General features: G+C 39.5%; 1 pseudogene; it reads right to left on the bottom strand.

Moving 5' to 3' along the window:
• Positions 1 to 6361: 6361 nt before the first annotated feature.
• LOC143404248 (WW domain-binding protein 2 pseudogene) lies at positions 6362 to 12337 on the bottom strand (annotated as a pseudogene).
• Between the last annotated feature and the right edge of the window lie 622 nt (positions 12338 to 12959).

The raw sequence follows: 12959 nt of genomic DNA, 5'->3' as shown, positions 1-12959 counted from the left end.
AATAAAATAAAGTTATTGTGTCCAACTACAACTAAAAAATAAAATAAAACAAAATAATCAACTCATACTCATATTTGATAGCCTGGCATTAAACATCCAGCAAAGATGATGATGAAAGGACAAAGAGCACATCCAAGCAAAACCTTCTTTTCACCAATTATCTATGTAAGTGCTGTATGTTTAGTACTTCTGCAGCCTCTTGGCCAAGTTCTGTCAACTACATCCAAAATAACAGCCATGGTGCTGGAAGTGGTGGTACAAGCCTATACTGCCAGCAATTTGGGAGGCTAAGGCAGGAGGACTGTAAATTTGAGGCCAGCATCAGCAACTTAGTGAGACCCCATCTCAAAAAGGGAAGGGGGCATACTGAGGATCTAGGTCAGTGGTAGAGCCCCTCTGGGTTTAATTCCCAGCACTACAAAAAAACTAAAAAACAAAACCAAAAACAAACAAACAAAAAAACCTCAAAACAGAGATTTAGTTTTGGTGTCCCACTGTCTGGATCTGCAATACTGAAATATGGTTCTGCTATCTACTAGTTGTACGACCTTGAGCAAGTTATCTCTTCATTTCTTTATTTGTTACAATGGGGTATTCTAAATATTAGATGAATAAATATATGCAAAGCCCTAAGAGCAGTCAGTGTCTGCATGCAGTAAGCACTAAAGAGTGTTTAATATTACTTTAATTTACATCTGTATTAGCTTTATTTTGTAACTATATTTTCTGAAAGTCATTTTTAATCCCAAAAGCTTTGATCCCTAATTGGATATATTACAGGTAGCAAAAGAAAAAGGAACATTTTTATTTAAAAGGCCTCTGAGTTTTGTGTCGAATAAATGTTCATTATCAAATAGACTAGATTTAAATTTGCTTTACCTTCAAATTAAATAAACTCTACTCCATGTACAACAAGAAAAATATAATGTTTATCTTCTGGAATTGCTTAGCTTAAACATTAATATCTACCGTAGGAAGGACCAAAATACCTACAATAGTTCTCTTACAACCAAAACTGAACTCAGGCATCTCTTTCTTGAGATGAATTGATTGATTGATTGATTGATTGAGGTTCCAGGACTAGACCCCAAGACCTCACACATTCTAAACCTGAGCTCTACCACTGAGCTACTTTCCCAGCATTTAAGAACCTTTTTAATGATTTTTGGACAAACAATTCTAAATATATTTCACTCTAGGAAGTTATCAATAATTTCCTATTTGTGTAAAGCTTGGTGGCTCACATCTATAATACTAACTACTTGGGAGACTGAGGTAGGATAATCTCAGGTTCAAGGCCAGCCTGATCAACATAGTTAGACACTGTCTTAAAATTTAAAAAATGAAAAGGGGTAAGTATTAAGCTCAGTGGTGGAACATCCCTGGATTTCCAAGTACTAATTCCAAGTACCACAAATAATAATGATAATAATAGTACCTTTCTAGTTGCAAAATCCATTGGTGGCTTCTCAGTTGTTATTCTTCTTGGTAAAGCTTCAATAGCATTTGATGATATTTACCCATTCCTCACCAACTCTATCCTTGATTCCAAACTGAATTCCACTTTGATTAATCTCTACCTCCCCACCTAAAATCGTCTTGTTCTCAATACCTGAGAATTTGTTAAACATTTAAAGCTCAATATCCTGGAACATGCTGCTTCCTACAAGGCATTTATAACACAGAGAATGATAGCTGTGCTTAATGCTTGTCACATAAAAGCTATGCAACACATACTTGTAAGAATGAATGAATGAAAAGAACTAGGTCTACTCCTAGATGGTATTAAATTCTAGTATATAACAAAGAACTAAAGTCCAGTTTGACTTACATAGTCATTAGAAATTCAGAGAAGACCGAAGCAGGGACTGGAGAGATTGGAAAGGTCTCACCAAGAAAGCCGTATGGAGAAATGTGAAGCACCTGGAAATGCAGAAGGAAAGGAGAAAACAGCCCAAAACATAGGAATAACAAGAACAAAATCCTGGAGGCAGGAAAGAGAATGACATTTTCTAGCATAGAAGAAACAATGATAGAAGAGAAAATTCTGTGCAGGCCATAATGAGGGTAAATAATGAGGTTTTCAAGAGCCAGGTGCAGGAATACCAACTTGATTCAGTAGTCACTGAGGTCATTGAAAGCTATGTATTTGGCATCAGTGCTAGGATAAATTGAAGAGAGGAAAATTTAGAGATGGTGCCTCTCTGATGGCACCATCCAGGCACAAATGACCAGGGCTCACTTAGTCTACGGCACTGAGGAACAGAGAAGTTAATTATTTGATTATATCTGGAATTTAAGGATACTTTCTGTTCCTATAGCATAATTATGCTTTAGTGCATTGACTTACAATTGCCCCCTGAGCCACCCTCACAGCCAGCCCCACAAACTATGCTGTATCCTCCAGGTCCAGAGAGGCTTAGCCCTTGTCTGGTATCTAGCATCTTGCCACATGGTGGGTTCTCCATCCAAACTTTTTAAGTGAAAGACAAAAAACATAAAACAAACCCCCAAAACTCCCAGGAAGTTGAATTAGAAGTGGGTGATAAAGTTAGGGCAATGGTTTAATTTTAAGTCAAATTGAATTTAAGGCAAAATAGTAAGATAAAAATGGAGAGAAATTACAGGGCTGTTTCCTTTTTTTTGTTTTTTTAAACATTTTATTTTTTAGAAGTAGTTGGACATAATACCTTTATTTTATTTCTTTATTTTTATGTGGTGCTGAGGATCGAACCCAGCGCCTTGTATGTACTAGACGAGTGCTCTACTGCTGAGCCATAATCCCAGCCCCGCTGTTTCCTTTTTAAAAGAAGGTAGGTTTGAATATGGGAAGTTCTCTCTCAATGACTCTATGACTTCTCTGTTGACATAAAGTAATGGCAGCTTTTCCTATTCATGCTTTTATGGCAGACTCCCTAAGTCAAAACTATCAGAAACCAGACTCCCAGCTGGGTGTACTCAAGATTCTCACACCAGTTGCTTCTTTTACAACAAACAAAGAAGCAAATAAACAAAAATTATACAGAGCAAACTTCACTGGCTCCCCTGGATTTGTTCTTTCTTTACTCCTCTTTCACCTCAACTTCTTACTCTTTTCTTTTATTGTATTTCCTGTTTCCTCTTTCCTTACTTAAAGAGCTGTGTCTTTGCTCCAGGCCTGGAACTTAAAAAAAATGAAAGCCCAGAGCACAGAGAGGGGCACAAAGTATCCTTTCAAGGAAACTCTTGGCTTCATCGGGTGTGGTAAGGGAGGCTCTCCACTGAAGAAAAACATAGCCTTCATATGCTCCTCTGATATCCTTTCTAGCGATGCTTATCCAGAGAGTTTTATTATTATTGTTAGGTACTGGGGATTGAACCCCGGGGCACTCAACCACTGAGCCACATGCCCAGCCCTTTTTTATATTTTATTTATAGACAGGGTCTCACTGAGTTGCTTAGGGCCTTGCTAAATTGCTCAGGCCAGCTTTGAACTCTCCATCCTCCTGCCTCAGCCTCCTGAGCCACTGGGATTATAGGCGTGCGTCACTGTGCTCAGCCTCCAGAGAGATTTAGATTTCTCTGTAGCCTAGAAGTCACACTGGTCTTGCTCAGTGAACACTCTTGTCCTGGAAAATAAGGTTTACAAACAACCTGTTTGAAGAATTTATACTTAAAGAAACGTTCATGAACTATAAAGGGAGTGGGGGGAAATCCTAGACACAACTATATTGACTATAAGCACAAATTTATTTTTTAAACTATTTACTTATCCATCTATCCATCTGTTCTTATATATTATATAAAAATGTGAGTTCCAAATGGTAGTTGAACCAAGGATGACTTTTTGTATTTTCCTTGTATGCTGATTCTTTCCCCAAAGTTGATATTTTATAAAAAGTAACCATCTGTTTTAGTCAGCTTTTTTGTTGCTGTGACTAAAGGATCTGATCAGAACAATTTTAGAGGAAGAAAAGTTTATTAGAGGGCTCACAGTTTCAGAGATCTTAGTCCAAAGAAGGCCAGCTCCATTCTTTGGGGCTCAAGGTGAGGCCGAACATCATGGCAGGAGAGTATGACAGAGGAAAGCAGCTCATATCATAATCAGAAAGCCGAGAGAGACTCCACTGGCCAGATACAAATATATACCCCAAAGCCATGCTCCAGCCACACCCTACCACTTCAGTTACCACCCAGTTAATCCCTGTCAGGGGATTAATTCACGGATTGGGTTAAATCTCTCACAACCCAATCATTTCTTCTCTGAACCTTTTTGCATTGTCTCCCATGTGAGCTTTTGGGACACCTCATATCCAAACCATAACACCATCCTTTTTTTTTTTTTTTTTTGCCTTCCCTTAGTCTTTGCCACACCACAAAGCCCACACCTACAACGTGTGTTGCACAAGCCTGCTACCCCTATTCTCCAACCCCCATCTTATCCTGGCTGACACAGATCATCCCTCATAGCACTACAGTTCTTCTTGATGGGGGAAATAGTACATTATAGTACACTAAATCCATGGAAGTGTCTGCTTAACCTAGATAAAGCTAGAGGCTCAGCCCTCTTTAGCACCTGCACTTAAAAAGTAAATGAAGTGTAGGTAAACCATATCACCAAGATGTCTGCCCCTAGTGAGGAAGGCTCTTCTCTCTATCTCTGTCTCTCTCCCCACCCATGCTTTTTCTTTCCCTCCTTCCTCTTTCTCTTTCTTCTAAGAGAAGAGTTTCTTATTGCAGTTCTGGGGATATAACCCAGAGCCTCTGCATGCTGGCAAATGCCCACCACTGAGATCCATACACTCTCAACCCCTCTTGCTTCTCTTTATGGGAAATTTTTGTTGTTGTTATCCTGTTGTTGAAATCCTTAAGATTTGTCTTAACATCAAAGATAGTTTAGAAAATCTGAACCTGAACCAGTAGGCTTTGAGAATCTTAGAGTAATTGTTTTGTGCTGGGGACTGAACCCAAGGCCACCAACATGTGCAATATCATTGATCTCAACGCTCCACTCCTTAGAGTAATTGTTAATGAACCTCTCTTGAGCTACAAACTGGCCATTCATGACCTCTGTCTTTGTAAGTATGAGCAATAAAGATGGTTGTCTACATTTATGGAGCCTCATACTAGAAGTCTCAACTTTTATATTGTTAATATTATAACTATATTCCTTCAGCCTATGTCTGAAAAACCTTTTCAACAGGAAATTGCTTAAAATATATGGAACAAGAATTAGGAACAAAACTGCCACAACTCACAAAGGATAATTGTCTAAATAGAAGATACAGAAGAATTTACAAAGAAATTATTAGAATTAATAAGAATATGATAATACCAATATAAAAGAGTGCTAGGAGTTAGAAAGTTGAAATTAAAAACAAACAAACACATATTCAGCCTCTACATACCATTTATAATGGCTAAAACCCAAATAATCACAACACCAAATTCTGACAAGGATGTGGAGGGACAGAAACATTCATTGCTAGTGGGAATGCAAAAATGGTACAGCCAAATTGAAAGACGGTGTCTTATTAAAAAAAAAAAAGTTTATATGATTCACAATTACATTCCTATTTTTTCCAGTTATTTAATTTTTACTATTTCATAGTTTTAGCAAACAAATCAAGGTGCAAACAGGGTTTATTTCACATTAATATAGTAACTGGATTTTTTTTTTTTGTCAAATAAATAGAGAATTCTCTTTAAATAACCATCTCTCTTCACTTCGTGGCCGGTCCAGGAACAAACAAGCAAATCTCCCGTGCATCCAGGGGGTATGATGCTTAAAGGGACGAGCAGACGGAGGGGCCGGCAGCAGGCTATGATCAGCATGTAGGGTTGGGGGCCCTTTGTTCTCAGCCCACCCCGCAGCCCCCAAATGGCATGATGGGATGGACATGTACTCTTCAGATCCAGTTGAGAAGCCCCTTGTAGAGGGAAGAGACTAGAGGGAAAACAAATTCCAGAAACACTAGCAAGGGAACAGAGGAGCCTCATCCCCAGCCACAGTGGGCTTCCCCTGAAGCCACTAAACACTGGAGGCTTGTTGTAAAGCTCCTGAAGTCAGAAGTGGCAACAGAATGACCAAGGACAGGGAAGGCAGGCCTGGCTGAATGGAATGTGGGCTGATGGTCAGGTGGGACAGTGGCCTTCCAGAGCTAAGCACAGACAGAGGAAGGAATGTGAGTTGGGCCTGACAGGGCCTCTTGGCCCACAGGGAAGACATGTGGCTGGTCTGGGGGAGTTCACAAGGCTGAGTGCAGAATGAGGGGCTGGACTGCAGTAGAGGAGGTAGCCAGAGAGTCCCTCTGTGGAAAGGAACTACTAGAGTGAAACAGGAACAAGGGGAACACCCCGTGCTCCCAAGGACAGCCCCAGAAATGGTAAGAGGGGTGCTGTGGGCTGAGCTAGTGTGGGAAGCTGGGGGGACACCTCTCCAGAGGCTAGAGCCCTGCCTTCCTACAACACTAGTTCCTGGTAACTTTTTATAATCAGACCAGGGGAAGAATAAGGTCCTCTCTGGCCTCCCCCAGCCAGATGCAGTCCCACAAGGAGGGGTAGGGAAAACCATGAGGTGGGGACAGGGAAGTAGGCAGGGTCTACTGGGTCTTCTTATCTTCTGGAGGGTAGTAGGGAGGTGGTGGAGGCTGGCTCGTGGGCATGTAGGCGTTTTGTGGGTTGACTGGGTTGTAATAGACGCTGGCAGCTGCTTCTGCGGCCTTGGCCTCAGCTGCAGGAGTGGAGGGGACATCAGGGCCACTGACTGGAGGCTTCATGAGTCCAGGATAGGGTGGTAGTGGGGGCTGTACATATCCCATGGCCCCATCCATTACAGGAGCTCCTGGATAGAACTCAGGTGGGGGCGGTGGATAGGGGTATCCAGGAGGGCAGGGATACATTCCATTGGCGACTGGCATGGGAAAGACATAGGCCCCACTGGGCATGGAAGGGTACTCATAGGCTCCATTGGGGGCTTCACCTATGGAGGCTTGAGATGCCACCTGGAGCATGCGCTGACCAAACTCGATGGCGCCCCCTGCTGTGAAGGTCAACTTGTATGAAGCAGAGCCTTCCCAGCCACCTCCTGCTTCAGCCTTTACCATCCCCTTGATGTAGTTTGCACCAAACACAGGCTGTTTGATCTCACAGTCCTTCATGAGATAAAAATGGCATCATGAAGGACTGCATGGCATCCTTCCCCTTGGACAGAGAGATGACCTGTAAGGTAGACAGTGCCCTTCTTGGTCCCTTTGAAGACCTCTGGAACATTCTTCATGTCATTAAATGTAAGTTCCACATGATCATAGGACATTAGGATGCTCTCAGTATTGTTGAGGATCACTCTGCCACCCTCCGAGTGGTTCTTGTTGAGCGCCAGAGTCTCTCCGAGAGGGGTCCCGAGACTCGCAACCACAATTACATTCCTTAGTATCTACCAAAACAACTTCTATCACAGAGAGGATATATGTTCATATGTGTTCATGTAAGTGGCATACAGGAAATCCCTCACCTTCCAGTCAATTTTGTTATGGACCCAAAACTGCTCTATAAAGTAAAGTCTGTATTCTTTTTTAAAGAAGGACATTTCATGTAGTAACTAGAATTAGAAAAAGAAGTATAAGTCCTTTCTGAAAAAAATGATAATACCTTATTGAAACACTAAAGCAAACATAAGTAAATGAAGAGACATACCATGTTCATTAATAAAAAAAACTTACATGGGCTGGGGATGTGGCTCAAGCGGTAGCGTGCTCGCCTGGCATGTGTGCGGACCAGGTTCCATCCTCAGCACTACATACAAAGATGCTGTGTACGCTGAAAAAACTAAAAAATAAATATTAAAAACTCTCTCTCTTTCTCTCTCTCAAAAAATATTTTTAAAAAATTTTTTTAAATAAATAACTTACAAATAGCTCAGCATGGTGGTGCATGCCTGTTACCCCAGCAGCTCAGGAGTCTGAAGCAGGAGAACTGTGAGTTCAAAGCCAGTCTTGGCAATTTAGTGAGGCCCTAAGCAACTCAGTGAGACCCTGTCTCTATCTAAAATACAAAAGAGGTCTGGGGATATGACTCAGTGATTATATGACACTGAATTCAATCCCTGGCACCAAAACAAAACAAAAAAGCAAAAAACCTTCAAATAAATTTAATGCGATCCCATTCAAAATTCCAACACACTTTTCATTGTCTTTATCAGTCAGGGCACAATGACAGAAGGAGAACCAATTACATTCCTTCACATGTAAGAAATTTACTATATAGAATACTCTCAGTTCTCTCCTTCCAGTCTTTTTGCTATGTTGTCATATGGTTTATTTCTATAAATATTATCCATACTACATTGTTATTATTTTTGTTTCAACAGACTATTCTATTTTTGAAAATATTAGATATGGAAAATCACAAACCCTAAAATAGTAAGGCCTGGGAAAAGGGAGTGAGAAAGAAGGCCATACATTGAGAGCATTGATCCTTTCCTAGTACATCCTTTCCTGATGGTAAAACAAACCCTGAGGAGGAGGTGTCCATCAAACCTAGTCTCTGGGAAGAGGCCAAAGCCTAATTCTTCCCTAAACAAACCCTTTAGAGATACCAACCACTGACCCCAGGCCCTCCATCTGGTCCAGTAAGATAAATCCAGACACTGACTGCTGACCCTGGACTTCCTTCCCTTTTGCCCAGTAAAACAGACCCCAAATTCCTGAGTACACAAGCTGACACTCTCATTCATTAAGTTACCTCTCAGTATAACCCATAGTAGCCCAGTCCCCTCCTTTGTTCAGTGGCTCATTTTCCACCAGGAAAGTGGGTCTGCCAGCATCACCCCATTCCTGCATGAAACTTCCTTTTGGCTGAGATGATCCTGAAGTTTGTGTCTGGCCCGGTCATTTTGTGCTAACAGAAAAGCCTATATTTACCCATGCAGTTATGATTCCTAGTGTTCAGCCCTTGTGTTTCTTTTGTATCATTTTCCTTCCACCTGAGAAATTAATGTATTATTATTATTATTATTTTTGGTATGTATCTATTGGTGGCGAATTCTTTCAACTTTTGTAGGTCTGAAATGGTATTTTGCCTTCTTTTTAAAGACACTTTTGTTTTCTTTTCTTTTTTTTTTTTTTTTTAATGTCAATAAAGATGTTTCCTCCATTCTTCTTTCTCATTGTTTCTGAGAGAAATCTGCTGTCAGTCTCTGGATGCTTTTAAGTTTTTTCTTCATTGGTTTGGGGTAATTTATAGCTTGATGTTTTTCCTTCCTGCTTCTTATGCTTGGGGTTTGTTAAGCTTCTTAGAACTGTGGGTTTATATTCTTCATCAAATTTAGAAAGATATTATCATTTCATTTCTTCATATATTTTCCTGTCAGCTGGTTGTGGTGGCGCATGCCTGTAATCCCAGTGGCTTGGGAGGCTGAGACAGAAGAATCACGAGTTCAAAGCCAGCCTCAGCAATGGCAAGGTGCTAAGCAACTCAATGAGATGCTGTCTCTAAGTAAAATACATAATAGGGCTGGGGATATGGCTCAGTGGCAGAGTGCTCCTAAATTCAATCCCTGGTATTCCCCCCCAAAAAAAACAACAAAAAAAAATCTTTCCTGTACCCTTTCCTTCAGGGATTCCAATTAAGTATATTTAACCCATTCAAGTTGTCCCACATCTTAATATTCTGTTTATGTTTTAAAATTCATTTTTCCTCTATATTACTCTTTGCATTGTTTCTATTGTGTCAAGTTTATTAATCTACATTTCTACAATGTCTAATTTTGTCTAATGTGCATATTTTGCATCTCAAGTATCATAGTGTTCATCTTTAAGTTCTATATGGGTCCTTTCTCTGTCTTCCTTTCTCTAATTAACATGTTCAATCTTTCCTTTATCTTTCTGAACATATGGAATACAGTTATAGCAACTAATGTTGTCTTAATTATTACATTATAGTCAATTCTCAGTGAATTCCTATTGATTTCTCTCTTAAAATTTGGGGTCATAAATTCCTGAATATTGATCACCTAGTAGTTTTTGTTTGTTTATTTTGGTGCTAGGGATTGAAACCAGGGCCTTGTGCATGCTAAGTATGTGCTCAATCACTAAGTTGCACCCTTGCCCTAGTACTTTTAAGATACCAGATGTTGTATTTTTTACTTTGTTGGTGGCTGGATATTTTTGTATTCTTTTAAATATCACTAGAATTGATTCTGGGCCACATAATATTGCTAGGAAATAGTTTGGCTCTTTTAAATCTATCTTAAGTTTCTTAGGTGAGACGAGCTCAGCATGTATTCTAGGGTTAATTATTCCTCATTTATGATGCATGACTGTCCTGAATACTCTACATAATTCCCCATGAATTATGAGGTTTTCTAAATTTGGCTTGGTGGTAGGTAGGGGTGGCAGTGGACAGGCACATCTTCTAGTCCTGTGTGAGCAACAATTGCTATTCCTTCTATTCCTCTTGGATGATTCTTTCACAGCCTAAGATAGTAAGGTACTCATCAGTACTCTACTGAATATTTGAGGGGAACCTTTGGCAGGTCTCTGAACTTCCTTCTCTGCTGCTCTCTCTCTCATTTCTCCAGAATTCTTTCCTGCAAACTGTAGTCACTCAAGTGTCCACAATCAGTCAATATCCTCAATCCAAGAAGTTCATCAGGTCCTACCTGGCTTTCCCCTCCCTGTACCATGGCCTGGAAACTAAACTGTATACTGGCAGTCAGCAGGGGTAATCTGTGTTTGTTTCCCATACTTCAGGGAATACTATCTTTCATTCCCTAATATCTAACAATGACTTGAAAATTGTCACTCCATATATTTTGTTCAGTTTAAGTTGTCTCAGGCAGGAGGATGGCTCTGATTCCTGTTAGTTTGGAAGCCTGACGAATTGTTTTTATTATAATGTTATATAAATATATGTAAATAGAAAAATAGTTATAAATCCCTTATGCTTATAGCTCTTATACAACTAAAAACCATTTAAAATTTTTATAAATTAATTATGATAAAATCCAAAACAAAAATACAATTCAAACTAATTACATTTAAGGTGCATAATGATGTGACTTGGTTTAAACTAGGCATAGTACTGCTTGCTTCAGTACAGGTTTGTTTTTGTTTGGCAGGCTTTTCACTGTTTGTGCTGTGATGATTCATTTCCCCCACTAATTCTCTACATTTGAATCACAGAAAAACATTCATCTGTACAATGCAACATGATGTCATTCAGCCTCCACTTAGCTCAAATTCATCACTTACACATTAAGTCTATTCCTGTTTTCTTTGGTGCCTATGCAATTATATGTGTAACTCTGAATACTGAAATTGTGACAATCCTTGTCTATTAAAAAAAGGACACCTAGATGATCCTGAATGTTTAACATTTATTTTTTTTAAATAATCATAGATTAGAAAAATTTTAAAAATTCTTGTAGAAAACATGCTGTTTGATATAAACCATTCCAATACAAGGTAATAAACCTTTTCTCTGGTTGGTAGCCATGTTGAGAAGGCTGGGCAGAAGAACTGCCAGAATATCTACTTTATTCAAGAGCACTGATAATGGGAGAAAAAAAGAGAATGAAGTTGTGATGAGCTGAAAACAAAAACAAGAACAAAAAACCACTTGCAAGAGAAAAGGGAGGGGGCTGGGGATGTGGCTCAAGCGGTAGCATGCTTGCCTGGCATGCTCGGGTTGCTGGGCTCGATCCTCAGCACCACATACAAATAAAATAAAGATGTTGTGTCCGCCGAAAACTAAAAATAAATATTAAAAAATTTTTTTAAAAAAAAGAGAAAAGGAAGGAAAAACTCAAGAAAATAGCCAAAAGATCTGCTCACAGCAGAAAAGTGATGACAGATCAACTACAAAGGAGATAAGTAGGAAAAGAGAGAGAAGCCCAAGAGGGAGAATACAAAGAATACGGTCTGATAGAAAAATTGAAAATAAGGAGATTGATAAAAAATAGATTATCTAGGATGTTTGTGGATAACACAAGAGTGACAGAACAGGGTTTCTTCAGGAAGGGAAGTGAGAAGTTACAACAGCAAAATTAATGAAAAATCAGTGCAGCTTTTACCAACAGCTAGAATGTAGTTCTAGATTACAAACATGTCTGTAATGGTTTAGATATTAGGTGTCCCCCCATTTCTCATGTGTAAGATAATGCAAGAAAGTTTAAATATGAAATGATTGGGTTATGAAAGCTTTACCCTAATTTAGCACATTAATCCACTAGTATATATTAACTGGGAGGTAACTGTAGGCAGGTGGGTTGTGATTACGTCCTGAGCTTCTTTCCTCTATCACACTCTTTCGCCATGACGTTCTGCTCTATCTCAGGCCCAGTTATGGTGTCAGCCATCTATGGACTGAAAATTCTGCAACTGTGATCCAAAATAAAATTTTCTTTCTCTAATTGTTCTTGTTATGTATTTTGGTCATAGCAATGAAAAAGCTGATTAAAACATATTCTCTGAGGGGACGGTGTGTTTTTAGCCCTCACTGGACCAGCCTGCCTGGGAAAGTAAGTCACCTGGGTGATCACCCAGTAAGAATTCAGCAATATAGCAACAAGAGCACGCAAGGTGCTCATTTTCTGGAGTGGACTGCAGCTCAGTTTCAAGGTCTCCTTGTCTGTGGTACTCTGTAGCTACTTCTGGTTTTTTTTTTTTTTTATTATTATTATTATTTATATTTTAGTTTTAGGTGGACACAGTATCTTTATTTTTATATTTATGTAGTGCTGAGGATCAAACTCAGGGCTTCATGCATGCTAGGCAGCACTCTACCACTTAGCCACAACCCCAGCCCTACTACTGTTTTTTTGAATGCCCTCCTAGTATGACCTGTAACCTTCCCAAGACTCTTGACATTCACAAACTTTATCCTACTGTGTCTTGAGAGCAGCACTTCCTTTTCCTTTTGTGCTTCATTCTTGACTTTTTCATTGACTTTAAAACCGAGTTTCCTACTCTCAGTTTCCC

The sequence above is a fragment of the Callospermophilus lateralis genome, chromosome 7 (genome assembly GCF_048772815.1).
Source record: "Callospermophilus lateralis isolate mCalLat2 chromosome 7, mCalLat2.hap1, whole genome shotgun sequence".
In the NCBI taxonomy this organism is placed as follows: Eukaryota; Metazoa; Chordata; class Mammalia; order Rodentia; family Sciuridae; genus Callospermophilus; species Callospermophilus lateralis.
The sequence above is the reverse complement of the archived record's forward strand: the minus strand, read 5'-3'. Positions and strand labels throughout refer to the sequence as shown.